This window comes from Scyliorhinus torazame, chromosome 15 (assembly GCF_047496885.1).
Source record: "Scyliorhinus torazame isolate Kashiwa2021f chromosome 15, sScyTor2.1, whole genome shotgun sequence".
NCBI classification, from domain to species: Eukaryota; Metazoa; Chordata; class Chondrichthyes; order Carcharhiniformes; family Scyliorhinidae; genus Scyliorhinus; species Scyliorhinus torazame.
The window spans coordinates 118,168,432-118,187,329 of record NC_092721.1 but is presented as its reverse complement, the minus strand read 5'-3'; the positions used below and the strand labels follow the sequence as shown (position 1 = coordinate 118,187,329).

General features: G+C 48.5%; 1 long non-coding RNA gene across 1 annotated transcript; it reads left to right on the top strand.

Moving 5' to 3' along the window:
• Positions 1–9: 9 nt before the first annotated feature.
• On the top strand, positions 10–18,600 carry LOC140391427 (uncharacterized). The gene is made up of 2 exons (XR_011935061.1): positions 10–137; positions 17,086–18,600. It is a non-coding gene; the product is annotated as an uncharacterized lncRNA (long non-coding RNA).
• Positions 18,601–18,898: the final 298 nt, after the last annotated feature.

The following is an 18,898-nucleotide window of genomic DNA, read 5'->3' as shown; positions in this document are numbered from 1 at the left end:
TTGCTGAAAATCAATGGTCCTTAACTCCCTTGGGGTTTTGTTGTCGCTCTGGCAGCATAGGCTGGAGATGTGCGTCAAGATCCCGTGGAAGTCCTGAGGCATGCACATGCACTCGAAAAGTGCATTGCATTTAAACGGTCCGTCATTTTCTATTGGTTGGCGCGCGGGGGGGGGGGGGGGGGGTGCAGTAGACAGATCAGAGATTCTTTAGGTGGGTAAAATATTTGTATGTTTAAAAGATGTTGAAAGTATATGTGCAGAAATGAAAAATATAAATTTCAATCTTTTTACAACCTTGACATAATGGCATGAAAAACTGCTTTCATATGTAATAAAGTGTTATGGATTTGTGGAAGTGTATCATAAGCTTCAGCTAAAGTTAATTTGTAAAATGTGTATTTATGATGAATTTTATTGCAGTGTGGTGTAACCAGTTTAAGAATTTCTTTAATGAAGTGTTAATCCTGAGAAGCCTCTTAAGTAGCGAATTTGATATACATGAAAAAGAGTTCTGCATTTACTGTGACAATTATAGAATTTGGTTCTTTCAAGTGTTTTAGGAACGTTTAATGCATAAAGTGAATATGCAATGTAAATGTCACAGAGGACCATAGGCTGCTGTCGCCTCTGGCAGGGAGTGAGGTTGAGAAGGCAGGGCCTTCATGAATAGTATCAGCCGGGGAATCAAATCCGCACTGTTGTCGTTGCATCGTGAACCAACTGTCTGGCCAACTGAGCTAGTGGTGTCTATTTGTTTGGAATAGTGAGGAACACTATACAACCCAGTGAGGAACCAGCCCAGTCATTGTGTGAATATACATTAAAGTAAACAAAAACACTAGACTACTGTGGGGCGGCACAGTAGCACAATGGGGCAGCATGGTAGCACAGTGGTTAGCTCTGTTGCTTCACAGTGCCAGGGTCCCAGGTTCGACTCCCAGCTTGGGTCACTGTCTGTGCGGAGTCTGCACCTTCTCCCCGTGTCTGCGTGGGTTTCCTCCAGGTGCTCCGATTTCCTCCCACAAGTCCCGAAAGACATGCTGTTAGATGAATTGGACATTCTGAATTCTCCCTCCAGGTACCCGAACAGGCGCCAGAGTGTGGCAACTAGATTTTCACAGTAACTTCATTGCAGTGTTAATGTAAGCCTACTTGTGACAATAACGATTAGATTTTCACAATGACACTTCAGTATATGAATAACTGGGAACATCCGTTGAGGAAGTCTCACATTGGGTGGTTCCTGCACGAGGCTTGATTTTTATTTAGAATTTAATACCCGGTCCTAGGGGCAATTTGCAAACAAATAAGAGTACGAATACATAAGGAGGGGGGAGGGGGGAGATGTCTGAAAACCAAAAGAAAGCCACCGTGAAGAAGAGGACGAATGAGTCAGCTCGGCAACTGGAAAGATGGCGGAGACTGGGTCGCTGGGTGAGGCCGCACTGCTCACGGCAGAAAAGATGAACCAAAGTGGTTGCTTTGGAATTCGAGAAACAGTTTGCAAAGCAAATGGAGGTGATGAGGAATGAAATAATGGCAGCATTGAAAGTGCTGGTGGAGGAGGCGATTGCCACGGTGAAGGCGGCGGTGTCGAGGACATTGGCTGAGATGCGGGAGCAGGGTGAGAAACTGAAGGGAGTGGAGGAGGCTTTGGCAAAACACAGCGACCAACTCCCATTGCCTCAATGGGTGAGAGCTGCAGAGAATGGTCAAGGCCAACAAACGTCTGCAAGAGAAGGTGGAGGACCTGGAAAACAAATCTAGATGGCAAATTTTGAGGATCGTGGGCCAGCCTGAAGGTGTGGAGGGCCCGAGGCCAACTGAGTATTTTGCCAAGATGTTGGCAGAGCTGTTGGGAGAGGGGATAGAAACATCCCGGTACATCCTGGATCATGCTCATCGAAGCCCGAGCCAAACGCGAATGAGCACCAAGAGTGGTGATTATTTGCTTCCACAGGTACCATGTGAAGGAGAAGGTTCCAAGTTGGGTGAAGCAGAAGCAGGAGGTGCAGTGGGCTGGAGCTGCTATAACTATTTACCAGGACTTAACAGTGGAGTTGGCGAGGAGGCGGACGGCCTTCGGCCGAGTGAAGCTGGCACTGTATAACACTGGTGTGTGGTTCGGCGTAGTGTACCCAGCGAAATTGAGGGTGACTTACATCTCCAAAGACTTTTATTTTGAGACGGTGGAAGCGGCGGAGTCATTTGTGAAGGCAGAAGGACTGGGGCAGAAGTGAGAAATAGGACTGAGGATCAGTCTTGGATCGAGGGTAGGGGGAATGGAAGATTGTAGCTAGTTCTATTTTTATTTTATGTTGGAATGTGTGTTAAATGGGGTGAAGTTGCCTATTTGGATACGGTATGATTGGGGATTTTTTGCAATGCCGGTTTTCTGGGGCTTGTGTGTTTGCACTGAGTTTGTTTGTTTGAAGGGGATTTCTTTGTTTTCCTGGGACCAGGTGGGGGGAGGGGATTAGGGTCTGGGCAGGGGTCTCCATACCAGCAAGCTCTAATGGAGCTCCTAGGAAGCTCACAATGGGCAGCACAGTAGTTAGCACTGTGGGTTCACAGCGCCAGGGTACAAGGTTCCATTCCTGGCTTGGGTCACTGTCTGTGCGGAGTCCGCACAGGGGAGTTCCCCCCATGTCTGTTTGGGTTTCCTTCGGGTTCTCCACTTTCCGAAAGATGTGCTGTTCGGTAATTTGGATATTCCGAATTCTCCCTCCGTGTACCCGAACAGGCACTGGAATGTGGCGACCAGGGGCTTTTCACAGTAATTTCACTGCAATGTAAGCCTACTTGTGACAATTATTTTTTATAAATTAAGTTGACTCGTGAGCAGAGATACGGTGGGGGGAGGTGCTGTGGACATTGGAAACTGGTCGGACAGGTTTCTATGGGCCTAGGAGGTGTGAAATATGGAGGGAGGGGACTGATATTGGGTGAGGTGTTTTCAAGAGGGAGTGGATTGGAGATTCTGCGAGGGGGCGGGCGGCGGAGGGGGAGTTTTGATGGCAACAATGGGATGGGGTGGACCAAGCTTAGGGGGCAGGGCCCGGAGTTATGATGGTGGATAGGAGGGGCATGGGGTGAGACAACCCTGGTCAGGTTAGTTACGTGGAACACGAAAGGTTTGGGGGAGCCAGTGAAGAGGTTGAGGGTGTTTAGGCACCTAAAAAGCGTTAAGTCCAGTGTGGTTATGCTACATGAGACTCATCTGAGGGTGACGTGTAGCCATCTGGGATGGCCACTTACAAAGGAAACATGGATACTTGCAAAGACTCGAGGGAAATATGGCCAATACAGGATTCAGGCAAACCCAGAGACTAAATGTATATTTGCTAACCAAGAACCAGACAGTATTGAAACCCCTCGCCCAAACAGCCAAGGTCAATGACCGCTCAGGACACGCCCAGCCATCAAGGCACCCACCCCTTTATTGGCTCAAATCGAAGGCAGTGATCGAAGCCTGACGAATTATTGAGTCCAAAGCGAAGGACCGCCCAAAAGAGCGTGAAACCCCAAAGAATAAAGAGAGACACTGCCATGTGTTCGAACTCTTTTGGCCTTGGCACAGTGGCACTCTTCGGCCCGGCCTATACCTGAAGCCAACTGCAGCACCACAACCAGAAGCAAGTTCAAGATCAACGATCGCTACCAGACGGATGCGCCCAGCAGAACCGAAGTTACTTCTCCAGACCCAGCCACTCCAGATCCGACCAAAGGCCTTGTTCCTCTGCCAGAACCGGGTGCCTGAAAGTTAAGTACAGGTTGTTGTAGTGTTAGGTGTAGTTTATCTTGTCGTGTTTTTATTTGCATGTGTGAGTTAATCTTGTGTGTAAATAAACCATTATTGAACTTGAACTAACTGACTGGTTGTTGGGTCGTTGATCAATATCCCGTTGAACCTTGTGGTGGTATCATCCGATACCTGGCGGCTCTGAAAAGCAATGCCACTCAATATTAATAAGGGCAACATTATTGGCGCCTCCGGTGCAGAATTGGCAACCGTTATTAGTGACGCTGGTGGGATAGTATTCCGCTAATTAAAATTGGCAACAGTAATTGGCGACATCTGACGGGATTCGACCTAGAAGTGATTTTGTCACTCCGAGAGAACCCACAAAACATTGAATTAGAAACCCAATTGGAAAAGTGAAAGAAACTACAAGTGTAAGACCCGTATTGATCAAACCTCCAAGATTCGGAAGTGAGCAGTAATTTGCATGCATACTAGCAGGGATACAAGGTAAACTCGTCAGATGTTGTTGCATAAAATTATCGGGAGTTTTGTGAACCGGAAAATAGCTTAGGCCATACCCGCTGTTTGCATCGCCGCCCTATTCCCCCCTGTCCCAAATTTAGGAGAGAGAAAAGAGATACCACTAGAAATGGTAGCAAAGGCAATGGAACGCCTTATGAACCCACAGGAATCCGAGGTCGCAGCGACCAATAGAGCAGAGCTGTGTCCCATATGGGAAGAGGAGTTGAGGAAATACTTAAAGGGGAAAGGATGGCCCCGTTGGTCTGAGTTTTGTTCGAATGCAGAGTCAGGTTCTGGTCGTATAGGACAAACCCGGTGGGACAACCTAACCGAGATACACAAGAAGAGTTTAGGGAAAGTTCGTAAGCTGATGGCAATCTTGTCCTGTCTGGCACAATTGCGAGGCACAGAGGAGGCCGTGAGGATGCTCCGCAGACAGCTTATAGAGAAATAGGAGAAGAGTGTGATGTGTTAGGAAGGTTGGTTCGATGTGGACTGCACTCGATGCAGGGAAGTTCGAAACAGACGTCTAACACAGGAGAAGATCCAACACTGTTTTATGCAACTAGATGAACTGCTGTACATATTCAGCTGTGGGTCGACACAATACTGATCTGACTAGTGACCTTGTAGTAGCCCGACCAGACTTCACTAGCTACCGCATGGTGTTTGTGCTTGCTAGCTCGTGGACTCTGACTGTCTCAGTCGCTGGGTCTCGAGAGAGCGGGAAACCTAATGCCCTCTGGCTTTATAGTGGTAGTGTCCTGGTGATTGGCTGTGCTGTGTTGTATGATTACTGGTCATCCTATGTGTCAATCACTGCCTGTCTGAATCTCATTATATACATGAGTGGATATTATGACAGAGTGAGGGAAACGTGAGCAAGTGTGAAAAAGTTCATGAGCAACTCCAAGAGCAGCAAAAAACAAGGAGATGGCTGATGTCAAACGGGCACACCAATCTAGTCTAGTTCACCTAAGCAGCTTTCAGACATAATATGATAAGGCCTACCAAGATACACAATGCAAAGTCTTGGTAAGAGAAGAAACAGAACAACAAGTAGAACAGTTAAAGTAGTAATGCGCAGACTTAAAGGCAGCTTTACGAGCACTCCACAGTTCCACAACGAAACAAAGGCAGATTTCAGTAGACCACGCCAAATGCAGGCAGCAAATTTCACGGTTACAGTCACTGCTCTCACTTTAAACTCCTCCACGATGTTTCAGCGTGACAAATGGCCCACTACAGACACTATCACTCTTAGCGGATTTACAGTACATATCCAGCAGGGAAATATTACTGTCCCCGTAGATATCCAAATCGGAAACGTTAATGCCAAGCACCCCGTTGTTTTAGTAGATTTGCCCCGAACAGCAGGACACATTTTAGGAATCGACTTCATGAGTTCACACAACCTTTCCTTCGACCCCATGAATAAGTGTGTTGGGAAAATGGCTAGAACAGCGTGAGCCCCCGCCACGCTCACAGTAGGAGACTACAAACGCAGAATCTGCTCAATAGGCGACTATTGGTTTGATCTGCAAGCCATTAGTCCATATAGGAGAATTAGAGAGATCCTAAGGAAACACAAAGCATCCTTCGCCCAGCACAAGCACGACTGTGGAAAAATTCCAGGAACAGTCGCCATTACAGGTCCCGATCCCAAGCCCCAGAAACAATACGGCTTCGTACAGCAAGCCGAGGGAGAAATTGCAAAGGTAATTCAAAGTTTGCTAGACCAAGGTGTGATTCGGCCCGTAGCCTCAACAAACAATGCCCCAATTTGGCCCGTGAGGAAACCAGACGGTTCATGGAGACTGACCATCGATTAGAGAGAACTCAATAAAGTAACTCCATTAGCAGCCCCCACCGTTGCCATGAGTCCCGAGACAATGCTGAAGCAGGGACTACAGTCAAGGTATTTTACGGTACTGGACATTAGCAATGGATTCTGGTCCATTCCATTAGAAAAGAATTGTCAAAATAAATTCGCCTTCGCATTCCAAGGACAGCAATATACGTGGACATGCCTTCCGCAAGGTTTCCACAACTCCCCCTCCATTTTCCACCGACAATTGGCAAATGGATTATCCAAATTTTCCCGATCCGAATGCCTCATTCAGTAGGTGGACGACTTGCTCCCACAAACTGTGAAAAGCCCTTAGTTGCCACATTCCGGCGCCTTCCCGTTCCAGCCGGCCTTCCTGAACAGGCGCCGGAATGTGACGACTAGGGGCTTTTCACAGTAACTTCATTTGAAGCCTACTTGTGACAGCAAGCGATTTTCATTTCATTTTTCAACTGATACCAAGGAAGAGCACATTTCGCTTCTTTCCGAACTATTAGGTCTCCTACACTCAATTGGATGTAAAGTCAACCCGAAAAAGGCCCAAATCCAAAAAGAAAAGGTATTTTATCTAGGCACAATCATCACGCACGGAAAAAGAGAGATAGAGCAAAAACAGATTGATTCGATTGTTAAATTGCTCTTGCCCCATAATGTCACTGCACTCCGGTCATTTTTAGGACTGGTTGGTTATTGTAGGAACCATATTGACGGTTTCGCCACCAAGGCAGTCCCATTTTCCGAGCTCCTAAAAAGGAACTCCCCTTGGGAATGGCTTCCACAGCACACGGATACCATTGATGTATTAAGGCGCGCCCTAGGTACAGACCCCGCTTTGCAGATACCAGACACACACTCCCCATATGCCATAGGAGTAGCGACCACCGGCCGAACCCTATTGTCCGTACTACTCCAAGAAAGGCACGATCGTTTAGGACCCGTAGCCTATGTCTCACGAGTTTTGGACCCAGTGGAGCAAGGAATCTCAGCCTGCGAAAGGCACTTGCTCGCAGTTTATTGGGCTGTTCAGTAGTTCGCATACATCACAGGCCTCAACCCCGTAACGATTTTAACAGAGCACACCACAACACAACTACTGTTAGATGGTAGGTTAAAGGACGTTTCAGTTAGCCAGATTAGAGCAGCGCGTTGGACCCTACTCTTACAAGGAAGGGAGGGACATCACAGTAAAAAGGACAAAGACACATTTTAAGCAGATAATTTGCAGTATGCAGGAACCCCACGAGTGTGAAATCATCGCAACCAGGCACAACACAGGACCCTTTATTCCTAAGTCACTACCTACAAAAGCAGGCATCAGACCGCAGAGGACCCAGCCCACGGATAAATCTTAAAAAATTTATGTAGATGGCTCCTCCACCGTTCATAATGGAAAACGGATTACAGGATGTGGTATATATGTGGAAGACGTGCAGGTACGCGCATTAGAGGAGATATCACTGAAATTACCAGGACATTTAGGATCACAGGCAGCCGAGTTAGCAGCCATCGCATACATAGTGCAGCACCCAGATTCTTTCCCGACCCCCGCAGATATATATTCGGACAGTTTATATGTCTGCAACAGTTTGACGGAATTCCTGCCCCTGTGGGAATCTAGAGGATTCATATCCGCCGACGGTAAACCCCTACCCTCAGCGCCATTACTGAAGCACATTCTGGGAACAGCTAAAGACCGTAAATATGGCATAATAAAGGTTAAAAGCCATCATCATTCGTCCCCACCCGATAATGTAAAAGCAGACGCCCGAGCAAAGGCAGGATCACGACACGGTCACTTTTGGCACCACCCCCCCCCCCCCCAAAACCCCGAGAGTGCCCCAGTACACACAGTCCAGGTCTCACAGATGAATATCCAAGATTTAGCACAGGCCCAAAAGGCAGACGACACTTCAACAAATTTTAAACGGTAACTTCCCAGCCCCCTACGACAAATTCAAGGACACACTGATGGTACAGGACGGAATCGTATTAAAGAATGGAATTTATGTGGTCCCCACCCAGGACAGGAACCAGATTATTTGTCAATTTCATGATGGACACGGACATCAGGGTATAGAAACCTCCATTGCCCACTTAAGACCTTTGTGCTGGTGGTCCGATTTAAAAGCAGACGTCACACATTATATTGAAAATTGTTTAATTTGCGCTCAAAATAACCCAGACAGATACTCCAGGAAAAGTCAGTTAAGACACACCCGCACTGATAATGGCCCATGGACGAATTTACAGCTAGATTATATTGGTCCTCCCCCCCCCCTGCAGAAATGGTTTTAAATATGTGTTGGTGGTGATCAACACCTTCACAAAATGGGTGGAAGCATTTCCTTCCAGGACAAACATGGCTAAGGCAACAACCAAGATTTTAACACAGTAAATATTTACACGCTGGGGACTCCCCCGCAGCATTGAATCGGACCAAGGTTCGTATTTTACAGGAAGAGTGATGCAGAACGTTTTGACGATTTTGGGGATAAAACAAAAATTCCATATTGCCGCTCACCCACAATCCAGCGGCATTGTGGAACGTATGAACAGAACCCTAAAAGCGACTATCAGGAAAATGGTGCAAAAGCACAACACTATATGGGACACAGTTCTCCCATTTGCAATTATGTTTATTAGGAACACGGTATCAAGTTCCACAGGTTTCACCCCCACACCCTTATGACCGGACGACTCATGAAAGGAACTGAATATTTATTAGGACTTGATTTGGCCAGCCCCACAGACACCGCCCTCACCCACAACAAAGCAGTCCAACAGGTAATGGAAAATGTTAAGGCAGCCCAGCTCGCTGCAGCTGTCCGACTAGACGCTAGGAAAAAGCAGAGTAAGGCCTGCTTTGATAAAACAGTCGACCCCGTAGAGTATACAGTCGGTCAGCAAGTGATGATTTCCCTATATAACCCCAGTTCATTCCTCTCCCCTAAATTTGCAGGACGCTACTCGATTTCAGATAAAGTAAGCCACTCGGAATATAAAATAACGTATCCAAACGGTATGTCAGGATGGTTTCATATAAACCAGCTTAAGGTTTATGGAACCCAATGCAGCCACTCACACCACGTCTCCCTGGCAATAGCAGACGACTACTCCCTGCCCACTGACAACCTCGCCCGACCCTCCTCCAGCCAGGACAGCACGTCCACAGACCTCGTCTCCGCCCCCAGGGACAATTTCCACCTTCAAGTTGATCCGGATGATAGCGACAGCGATCCAGACTTACTTGAAATCAACGACCAATGGCACAACCGCCCAGTCCCCAGTCGCTACAGCCCCAGGAACCCCGACCAAGATATGTTTGGCCCCTCATACCCCCTTTCATTGCCACAACCAGAGCCACCGCCCAACAGTAGAAATTTGCCCTTTGCAGCTACCGCCCCACAGGACAAGAAACAATGGCACCGCGATAACTCTTGTAGGTTGACAAGGAATGATGATTTGGAACCCACGACGGCCCACGCGGCTACGGCACAAAAACGGCAGACACTAGTTTGGCAACCGGGAGATGGTGATGAATCAAGAGTCTGACTCCCGTTATGGTAACCCCTTTACGACGCTTTTTGAAATGGAATCCTGAGGTGTCCAGATGATGAGAAAAAGGAACCGATTGAGATTTACAGTGTCCTATTTTCTGATGGAGCCTCCCACCTTGATTTTTTGCATTTCTTGATACAGTTTCTTCTTTCGGTCGCAGATGTTTACTTAATGTCGCCCTTCCGCTAAATTTCTTGATGCAGTCATGATTACTCGGCTGCACATTCTTGGAGTCCATATGTTACAAACTCTTTCCACTCGTGTAAGGTCACCCAAGCAGTGGAGTAACAGCACTAATCCTCGCCCTGCCTGAGGACCCCCTATGTATTCGGGAAGCCAAGCTCGGGTAGTGGAGCAATGGCACTGATCACCGCCCTACCTGGGGACCCATTCTTGCCCTGATGCGCTTCATATGCACCCCATGTTCCCATCACTGATTTGGAAATTTACTGTCTCTGGCAGGTCTTTGTTTGCCCTGATCTGTTCTTTTTGGCCTGTGGTTTAAAGAATGCTCTTTGCCACAGTCTCTGCGCTCAACTTTGGTTTCCGACGACCCTTCGGTCGCTAACCCCAACTGCTATTTACATGTTCAACACACTTGGTTGAAACAAAATTTGCTGCTATTATAAAAACTTATCTCGGGGCTGGACGGAGAAATCATCCTCCCACTCAACACATCAACCACAAGCTGCACTTAACAGAATGTTCTTTTCGGATGTCTTGTCTGTAGCCATCTGGGATGGCCACATCCCGATTACAAAATGGACACTTACAAAGAATGCAGGGAAAACTGGACAATGCTAAGAAACAAGCAGGTGCAAGCTCTGTCTGTTGATTAGAACCTTAAACTCTCAGACAGGACAGAAACTACTAAACAATTTTTATACTAATGAGCCATCTCCGGGGACAAAAGGGAAACATTTAGATCACAATGTTAGGACAGACTCCCCGGCGCCAGAAGAAGCTAAGACAAAGCTGACTGACAGTCACCTAGGACACGCCCAGCGATCAGGGAACCACCCCTCTATTGGAGGAAGATCGATACAGATGATTGGGAAAGACCAAATTAGTTGTGGCCAAGTTCAAGGCCCGCCCAAAAGCACGCGAAGCCCTTTTCAGTATAAAAGGTATCCCCCAAGGGAGAATCTTCCTCCTTTGGCTTTGGCTCTTGCCGAAGAGAGAGACCTGCCTAGCAGCTGCATCAGACCAAGTAAGTTCCAAGTCAACGCAAGCTACGAGATAGACACTCCTAGTTGCTACCCTGTAAACAGCTCAACCCAGCAGCCTCGGAACCGAGCAATGGCCATTGTTCCTCTGACTGAGTGGGCACCCGAAGCTAAGTATAGGCTTTAGTAATAGTGGTAGTTTAGTTTGTAGAGTTTATGCATGAGTAGATTTGACGGTGTGTAAATAAATGAGCATTGCTTTTGAACTTACCAACTGGTGTATCGAGTCATTGATCAGTATTCGATTCTGAACCTTGTGTCAGTGTCGAAAGATACCTGGCGACTCTTGAGCAAACGTGATTAAACAGAGCCAAATTAAGAGCCAACCAAAAGTTAGCAACATGTTTCCAAAACGGTTGGTTTAAAAAAGTAATGAGGGAGTCACACATGGTGACAATTCTAATGGGAAACTGATATTAAGGAGAAACAGACAGACGACATGGCTTCCGGGTGCGGCGATGACCAGCTGAGTCGCACGTTTCGGCAGCTCCCGGTGAAACGGACTTTTGGGCTCTTGATAGGAGCCCCAACGGCAATTTTGACGGCTAAAAACACTGTGCGGTAAACCAGAAGGGAATCCCCCCTGGATACGGTTGAAAAAAGGAGGAGAAAGTGGCCGGATTGCAGTGGATCCTTTAGAACAGCGGCAAGGAAGGCAAGCAAAAACCAAGATGGCGTCGGAAGGTGGCAGTTTAACATGGGGCCCTGAACAACAAGAGTTCTTGAAATGCTGTGTGGAAGAGCTCAAAAAGGAAATGAAGAAAGAGCTGTTGGCCCCGATACTACAGGCGATCGAAGGGCTAAAGGAGGAACAAAATACCCAGGAGCGGGAGCTTCGGGTCGTGAAGGCAGAGGCAGCCGAGAATGAGGACGACATACAGGGCCTGGTGGTGAAGACAGAGGCGCATGAGGCACATCAGAAACGAAGTGTGGAAAGGTTGGAGGCACTGGAGAACAACACAAGGAGGAACAACCTGAGGATTCTTGGTCTTCCTGAAGGTGCGGAGGGAGCGGACGTCGGGGCATATGTGAGCACGATGCTGCACTCGTTAATGGGAGCGGAGGCCCTGGCGGGTCCGTTGGAGGTGGAGGGAGCATACCGAGTGATGGCGTAAGGACCGAGAGCAGGAGAAATTCCCAGAGCCATAGTGGTGAGATTCCTCCGTTTTAAGGATAGAGAAATGGTCCTTAGATGGGCAAAGAAAACTCGGAGCAGTAAATGGGAGAACGCGGTGATCCGCGTTTATCAAGACTGGAGTGCGGAGGTGGCGAGAACGAGGGCGAGCTTTAATCGGGCCAAGGCGGTGCTTCATAAAAAGAAGATAAAATTTGGAATGCTGCAACCGGCAAGACTGTGGGTCACATATCGAGGGAGGCACCACTACTTTGAGACGGCGGATGAAGCGTGGACTTTTATTGTGGAAGAAAAACTGGAATGAGCGGGTTATTAAAAAGAACGTTTGAACAAAGTGGTGGGGCAAATGTGGGGGGCGAAGAGAGGGGTTAAAAAGGGGGGAAAGAGGAGTTTTATGTACTAATCCTGTGATGTGGTAACTTTTCTCTCTTCCACAGGTGGTGATGGGGGGAGGAGGGGAGGTGGAGGAGATGGGGCGTTGGCCATTGGGGGCGGGGCCAAGGGAGAAGCGCGGGCTTGGTTCCCGCGCTATGATAATCATGGCGGGAATAGAGAAGCAGGAAGGAGGGGGCGTCGCATGGTGCGAGCCGAGGTCACGGGGGGAAGCCGAGGTCGGCCAGAGTTTGCTGACTTCTGGGAGCAACATGGGGGGAGTAATTACGCTAGCGGGGGATCTAGAGGGGGGGGTGGGAGGGGGTAATTACTGGGTTGCTGCTGCTGGGGAGGGGGGGGGAGCTGGTATGGGAGGGGATGGGCGGGGGGGCACCGCCTGGGGGAGATACAGCTGCGTGGGAACCGGGTGAGGAGCTGGAAAAAGGGGATGGCTAATCGACAAGGGGGGGGGGGTAGGAAGCCCCCCAACCCGGCTGATCACGTGGAACGTGAGGGGGCTGAACGGGCCGATAAAGAGGGCACGGGTACTCGCACACCTTAAGAAACTTAAGGCAGATGTGGTTATGTTACAGGAAACGCGCCTGAAACTGATAGACCAGGTTAGGCTACGCAAAGGATGGGTGGGGCAGGTGTTCCATTCGGGGCTAGATGCGAAAAACAGGGGAGTGGCTATATTAGTGGGGAGCGGGTAATGTTCGCGGCAAAGACTATAGTGGCAGATAACGGGGGCAGATATGTGATGGTGAGTGGCAAACTACAGGGGGAGACGGTGGTTTTGGTAAACGTATATGCCCCGACCTGGGATGATGCCAATTTTATGAGGCGGATGCTAGGACGCATTCCGGACCTAGAGATGGGAAAGCTGATAATGGGGGGAGATTTTAATACGGTGTTGGAACCAGGGCTGGATAGGTCGAAGTCCAGGACTGGAAGGAGGCCGGCAGCAGCCAAGGTACTTAAAGATTTTATGGAGCAGATGGGAGGTGTAGACCCGTGGAGATTTTGCAGACCTAGGAGTAAGGAGTTCTCGTTTTTCTCCTATGTCCATAAAGTCTACTCGCGAATAGACTTTTTTGTGCTGGGAAGGGCGTTGATCCCGAAGGTGAGGGGAACGGAGTATACGGCTATAACCATTTCGGATCACGCTCCACACTGGGTAGACTTGGAGATAGGGGAGGAAACAGGAGGGCGCCCACCCTGGAGAATGGACATGGGACTAATGGCAGATGAGGGGGTGTGTCTAAGGGTGAGGGGGTGCATTGAAAAGTACTTGGAACTCAATGATAATGGGGAGGTCCAGGTGGGAATGGTCTGGGAGGCGCTGAAGGCGGTGGTTAGAGGGGAGCTGATATCAATAAGGGCACATAAAGGGAAGCAGGAGAGTAAGGAACGGGAGCGGTTGCTGCAAGAACTTTTGAGGGTGGACAGACAATATGCGGAAGCACCGGAGGAGGGACTGTACAGGGAAAGGCAAAGGCTACATGTAGAATTTGACTTGCTGACTACGGGCACTGCAGAGGCACAATGGAGGAAGGCACAGTGTGTACAGTACGAATATGGGGAGAAGGCGAGCAGTTTGCTGGCACACCAATTGAGGAAAAGGGGAGCAGCGAGGGAAATAGGGGGAGTGAGGGATGAGGAAGGAGAGATGGAGCGGGGAGCGGAGAGAGTGATTGGAGTGTTCAAGACATTTTATAAAAAATTATATGAAGCTCAAACCCCGGATGGGAGGGAGAGAATGATGGGCTTCTTGGATCGGCTGGAATTTCCCAAGGTGGAAGAGCAGGGAAGGGTGGGACTGGGAGCACAGACCGAGGTAGAAGAAGTGGTGAAAGGAATTAGGAGCATGCAGGCGGGAAAGGCCCCGGGACCGGATGGATTCCCAGTCGAATTCTATAGAAAATATGTGGACTTGCTCGCCCCGGTATTGACGAGGACCTTTAATGAGGCAAAGGAAAGGGGACAACTGTCCCCGACTATGTCTGAAGCAACGATATCGCTTCTCTTAAAGAAGGAAAAGGACCCACTACAATGCGGGTCCTATAGACCTATTTCCCTCCTAAATGTAGATGCCAAGATCCTGGCCAAGGTAATGGCAATGAGAATAGAGGAATGTGTCCCGGGGGTGGTCCACGAGGACCAAACTGGGTTTGTGAAGGGGAGACAGCTGAACACAAATATACGGAGGCTGTTAGGGGTAATGATGATGGCCCCACCAGAGGGGGAAACGGAGATAGTAGTGGCGATGGATGCCGAGAAAGCATTTGATAGAGTGGAGTGGGATTATTTGTGGGAGGTGTTGAGGAGATTTGGTTTTGGAGAGGGGTATGTTAGATGGGTGCAGCTGTTGTATAGGGCCCCGATGGCGAGCGTGGTCACAAATGGACGGGGATCTGCATATTTTCGGCTCCATAGAGGGACAAGGCAGGGATGCCCTCTGTCCCCATTATTGTTTGCACTGGCGATTGAGCCCCTGGCGATAGCGTTGAGGGGTTCCAAGAAGTGGAGGGGAGTACTTAGAGGAGGAGAAGAACACCGGGTATCTTTGTATGCGGACGATTTGCTACTATACGTGGCAGACCCGGCGGAGGGGATGCCAGAAATAATGCGGATACTTGGGAGTTTGGGGATTTCTCAGGGTATAAATTGAACATGGGGAAAAGTGAGTTGTTTGTGGTGCATCCAGGGGAGCAGCGTAGAGAAATAGAGGACCTACCGTTGAGGAAGGTAACAAGGGACTTTCGTTACCTGGGGATCCAGATAGCCAAGAATTGGGGCACATTGCATAGGTTAAATTTAACGCGGTTGGTGGAACAAATGGAGGAGGATTTCAAGAGATGGGCTATGGTATCCCTGTCACTGGCAGGGAGGGTGCAGGCGGTTAAGATGGTGGTCCTCCCGAGATTCCTCTTTGTGTTTCAGTGCCTCCCGGTGGTGATCATGAAGGCTTTTTTAAAAAAGGATTGAAAAGAGCATCATGGGTTTTGTGTGGGCCGGGAAGACCCCGAGAGTGAGGAAGGGATTCTTACAGCGTAGCAGGGATAGGGGGGGGCTGGCACTACCGAGCTTAAGTGAGTATTATTGGGCCGCTAATATTTCAATGGTGAGTAAGTGGATGGGAGAGGAGGAGGGAGCGGCGTGGAAGAGATTAGAGAGGGCGTCCTGTAGGGGGACTAGCCTACAGGCTATGGTGACAGCCCCATTGCCGTTCTCACCGAGGAACTACACCACAAGCCCGGTGGTGGTGGCTACACTGAAGATTTGGGGACAGTGGAGACGGCATAGGGGAAAGACTGGAGCCTTGGGGGGGGTCCCCGATAAGAAACAACCATAGGTTTGCCCCGGGGGAATGGATGGGGGATATGGAATGTGGCAAAGAGCAGGAATAACGCAACTGAAAGATCTGTTTGTGGATGGGAAGTTTGCGAGTCTGGGAGCGCTGACCGAGAAATATGGGTTGCCCCAAGGGAATGCATTCAGGTATATGCAACTGAGGGCTTTTGCGAGGCAACAGGTGAGGGAATTCCCGCAGCTCCCGACACAAGAGGTGCAGGACAGAGTGATCTCAAAGACATGGGTGGGGGATGGTAAGGTGTCAGATATATATAGGGAAATGAGGGACGAAGGGGAGACTATGGTAGATGAACTAAAAGGGAAATGGGAAGAAGAGCTGGGGGAGGAGATCAAGCAGGGGCTGTGGGCAGATGCCCTAAGCAGGGTAAACTCGTCGTCCTCGTGTGCCAGGCTAAGCCTGATTCAGTTTAAGGTATTACACAGGGCGCATATGACTGGAGCACGGCTCAGTACATTTTTTGGGGTGGAGGATAGGTGTGCGAGGTGCTCGAGAAGCCCAGCGAATCATACCCATATGTTTTGGTCATGCCCGGCACTACAGGGGTTTTGGACGGGGGTGACAAAGGTGCTTTCAAAAGTAGTGGGGGTCCGGGTCGAACCAAGCTGGGGGTTGGCTATATTTGGGGTTGCACAAGAGCCGGGAGTGCAGGAGGCGAGAGAGGCCGATGTTTTGGCCTTTGCGTCCCTAGTAGCCCGGCGCAGGATATTGTTAATGTGGAAAGAAGCCAAGCCCCCGGGGGTGGAGACCTGGATAAATGACATGGCAGGGTTTATAAAGCTAGAGCGGATTAAGTTCGTTCTAAGGGGGTCGGCTCAAGGGTTCACCAGACGGTGGCAACCGTTCGTCGAATACCTCGCAGAAAGATAGATGGAATGGAAAAAAGAAGGCAGCAGCAGCAGCCCAGGATCGGGGGGGGGGGGGGGGGGGGGGGGGGAAGGGAGGAGGAACCAGAAGAAGGACTCTCAGGATTGTTAATATATACTGTATAATATGTATAGGTCGTTGCGACAGATAATTATATATTAGACTGTTAAATTATATTTTTGGAGAGTGTTACTTGTGATAAGGCAGTTGCCAATTAGGGTTAGTTTTCATTTTTGTTATTTATTATTTATTCATTTTTTGTTTATAAAATAGGTCATTGTTATTTGTGTTGTTATAATATTGTGTAAAGGATGCACAATGTACTGTGTTGGTTGACCAAAAATTTTCAATAAAATATTTATTAAAAAAAAGGAGAAACAGACAGACAAACGAGATATTAAACAAAGGTAACAACAGATATTATGCTTGCACCCCCAGGAATATACGAGGATACAAGGAACAAAAGACAAGATGAAGACAGAACTGATGACCTCCATCATGATCATCGTTGGATCAGTTACGATCGTCGACGGCCCCTGTAACCCACACTGCATTGGCCCCAAACACAACCATACCACACGATACCCCTAGCCCGGACACCACACCTCACATGGAAATAAACACTGATACCCTCGCATGGTGCGATAACATCATAAAATGGTATTCCCTCTCATACACGGTAGAAGCCCAGTTAGTTATTGCAATACTCTGCAGTGTCATTCAGACACTGAGACTTCGAAAATGGTGAAGGAGAGCCTCCCACTCCCTGATATATACACTCCGAGCCCCCTTTGTTGGACTTCAACAGACACCACACTCCTTTTGAACTCTTTCTGATGAATAAAGTTTGCGTCTTCGGTAAATGTAATAAGTTAAGTAGGAATGTGATGCTGCTATCGTAAAAAAAAATTTGTACTGTAACACAAGTTCTTTTTGGTTATTAGCTAGCAGCATAAGTGTAGTTTAGGTAAGGACAGTTAGAGGTTCCCCTTTTTGTATAAATAAGTTAACTGTGTAATAATGAAATGTTATAGTGTCCCTTTAGAATTTATGAATGTATGATGTATTAAAAACTTAGGTAACTGCTCTAATACATAGGACAGAGTAGTATAGAACCCGTCCTTGACCAAGGGTATCCTGCACCACCAAGAACAGATGAAGAATCAATATTGTGATCCACCACGCTTCGCGTTTAGGATCAAGAGGACGGACTGTAGCCATCTGGGATGGCCACTTACAAAGGAAACATGGATACTTGCAAAGACTCAAGGGAAATGTGGCCAATACAGGATTCAGGCAAACCCAGAGCCTTAATGTATATTTGCTAACTGAGAACCAGACAGTATCCAAACCGCTAGGCGATTTGCATTGTAATGACCCTTTTGCATTCTAATGACCCATTTCCCCAGGACAAAGGACTGGTACTCGGGTATCAGATACAATTCCAGACACATCGGCACCACTCCCTTCACCCAGGAAGCCCAAACAGCCAAGGTCAATGACCGCTCAGGACACGCCCCGCCATCAAGGCACCTTTATTGGCTCAAATCGAAGGCAGTGATCAAAGCCTGCCGAATTATTGGGTCCAAAGCGAAGGACCGCCCAAAGGAACACAAAACCCCAAAGGCTAAAGAGAGACACTGCCATGTGTTCGATCTCTTTTGGCCCTGGCACACCGGCACTCTTCGCCCAGGCCTATACCTGAAGCCAACTGCAGCACCACAACCAGAAGCAAGTTCAAGATCAACGATCGCTACCAGACGGATGAGCCCAGCAGAACCGAAGTTACTTCTCCACACCCAGCCACTCCAGATCCGAACAAAGGCCTTGTTCCTCTGCCAGAACCGGGTGCCTGAAAGTTAAGTACAGGTTGTTGTAGTGTTAGGTGTAGTTTAGCTTGTAGTGTTTTTATGTTGCGTGTGTGAGTGTAAATAAACCATTATTGAACTTGAACTAACTGACTAGTTGTTGGGTCTTTGATCAATATCCGGTAGAGCCTTGTGGTGGTATCGTCTGATACCTGGCGACTCTGAAAAGCAATGCCACTCAATATCAAGAAAGGCAACATTATTGGCGTCTCCGGTGCAGAATTGGCAACAGTTATTAGTGACGCTCGTGGGATAGTATTCCGCTCATTAAAATTGGCAATAGAAGGATCAGGAAGGGCAGGGTAAGGGCAGCACGGTGGCACAGTGGGTTAGCATTGTGGCCTCACGGTGCTGAGGTCCCAGGTTTGATCCCGGCTCTGGGT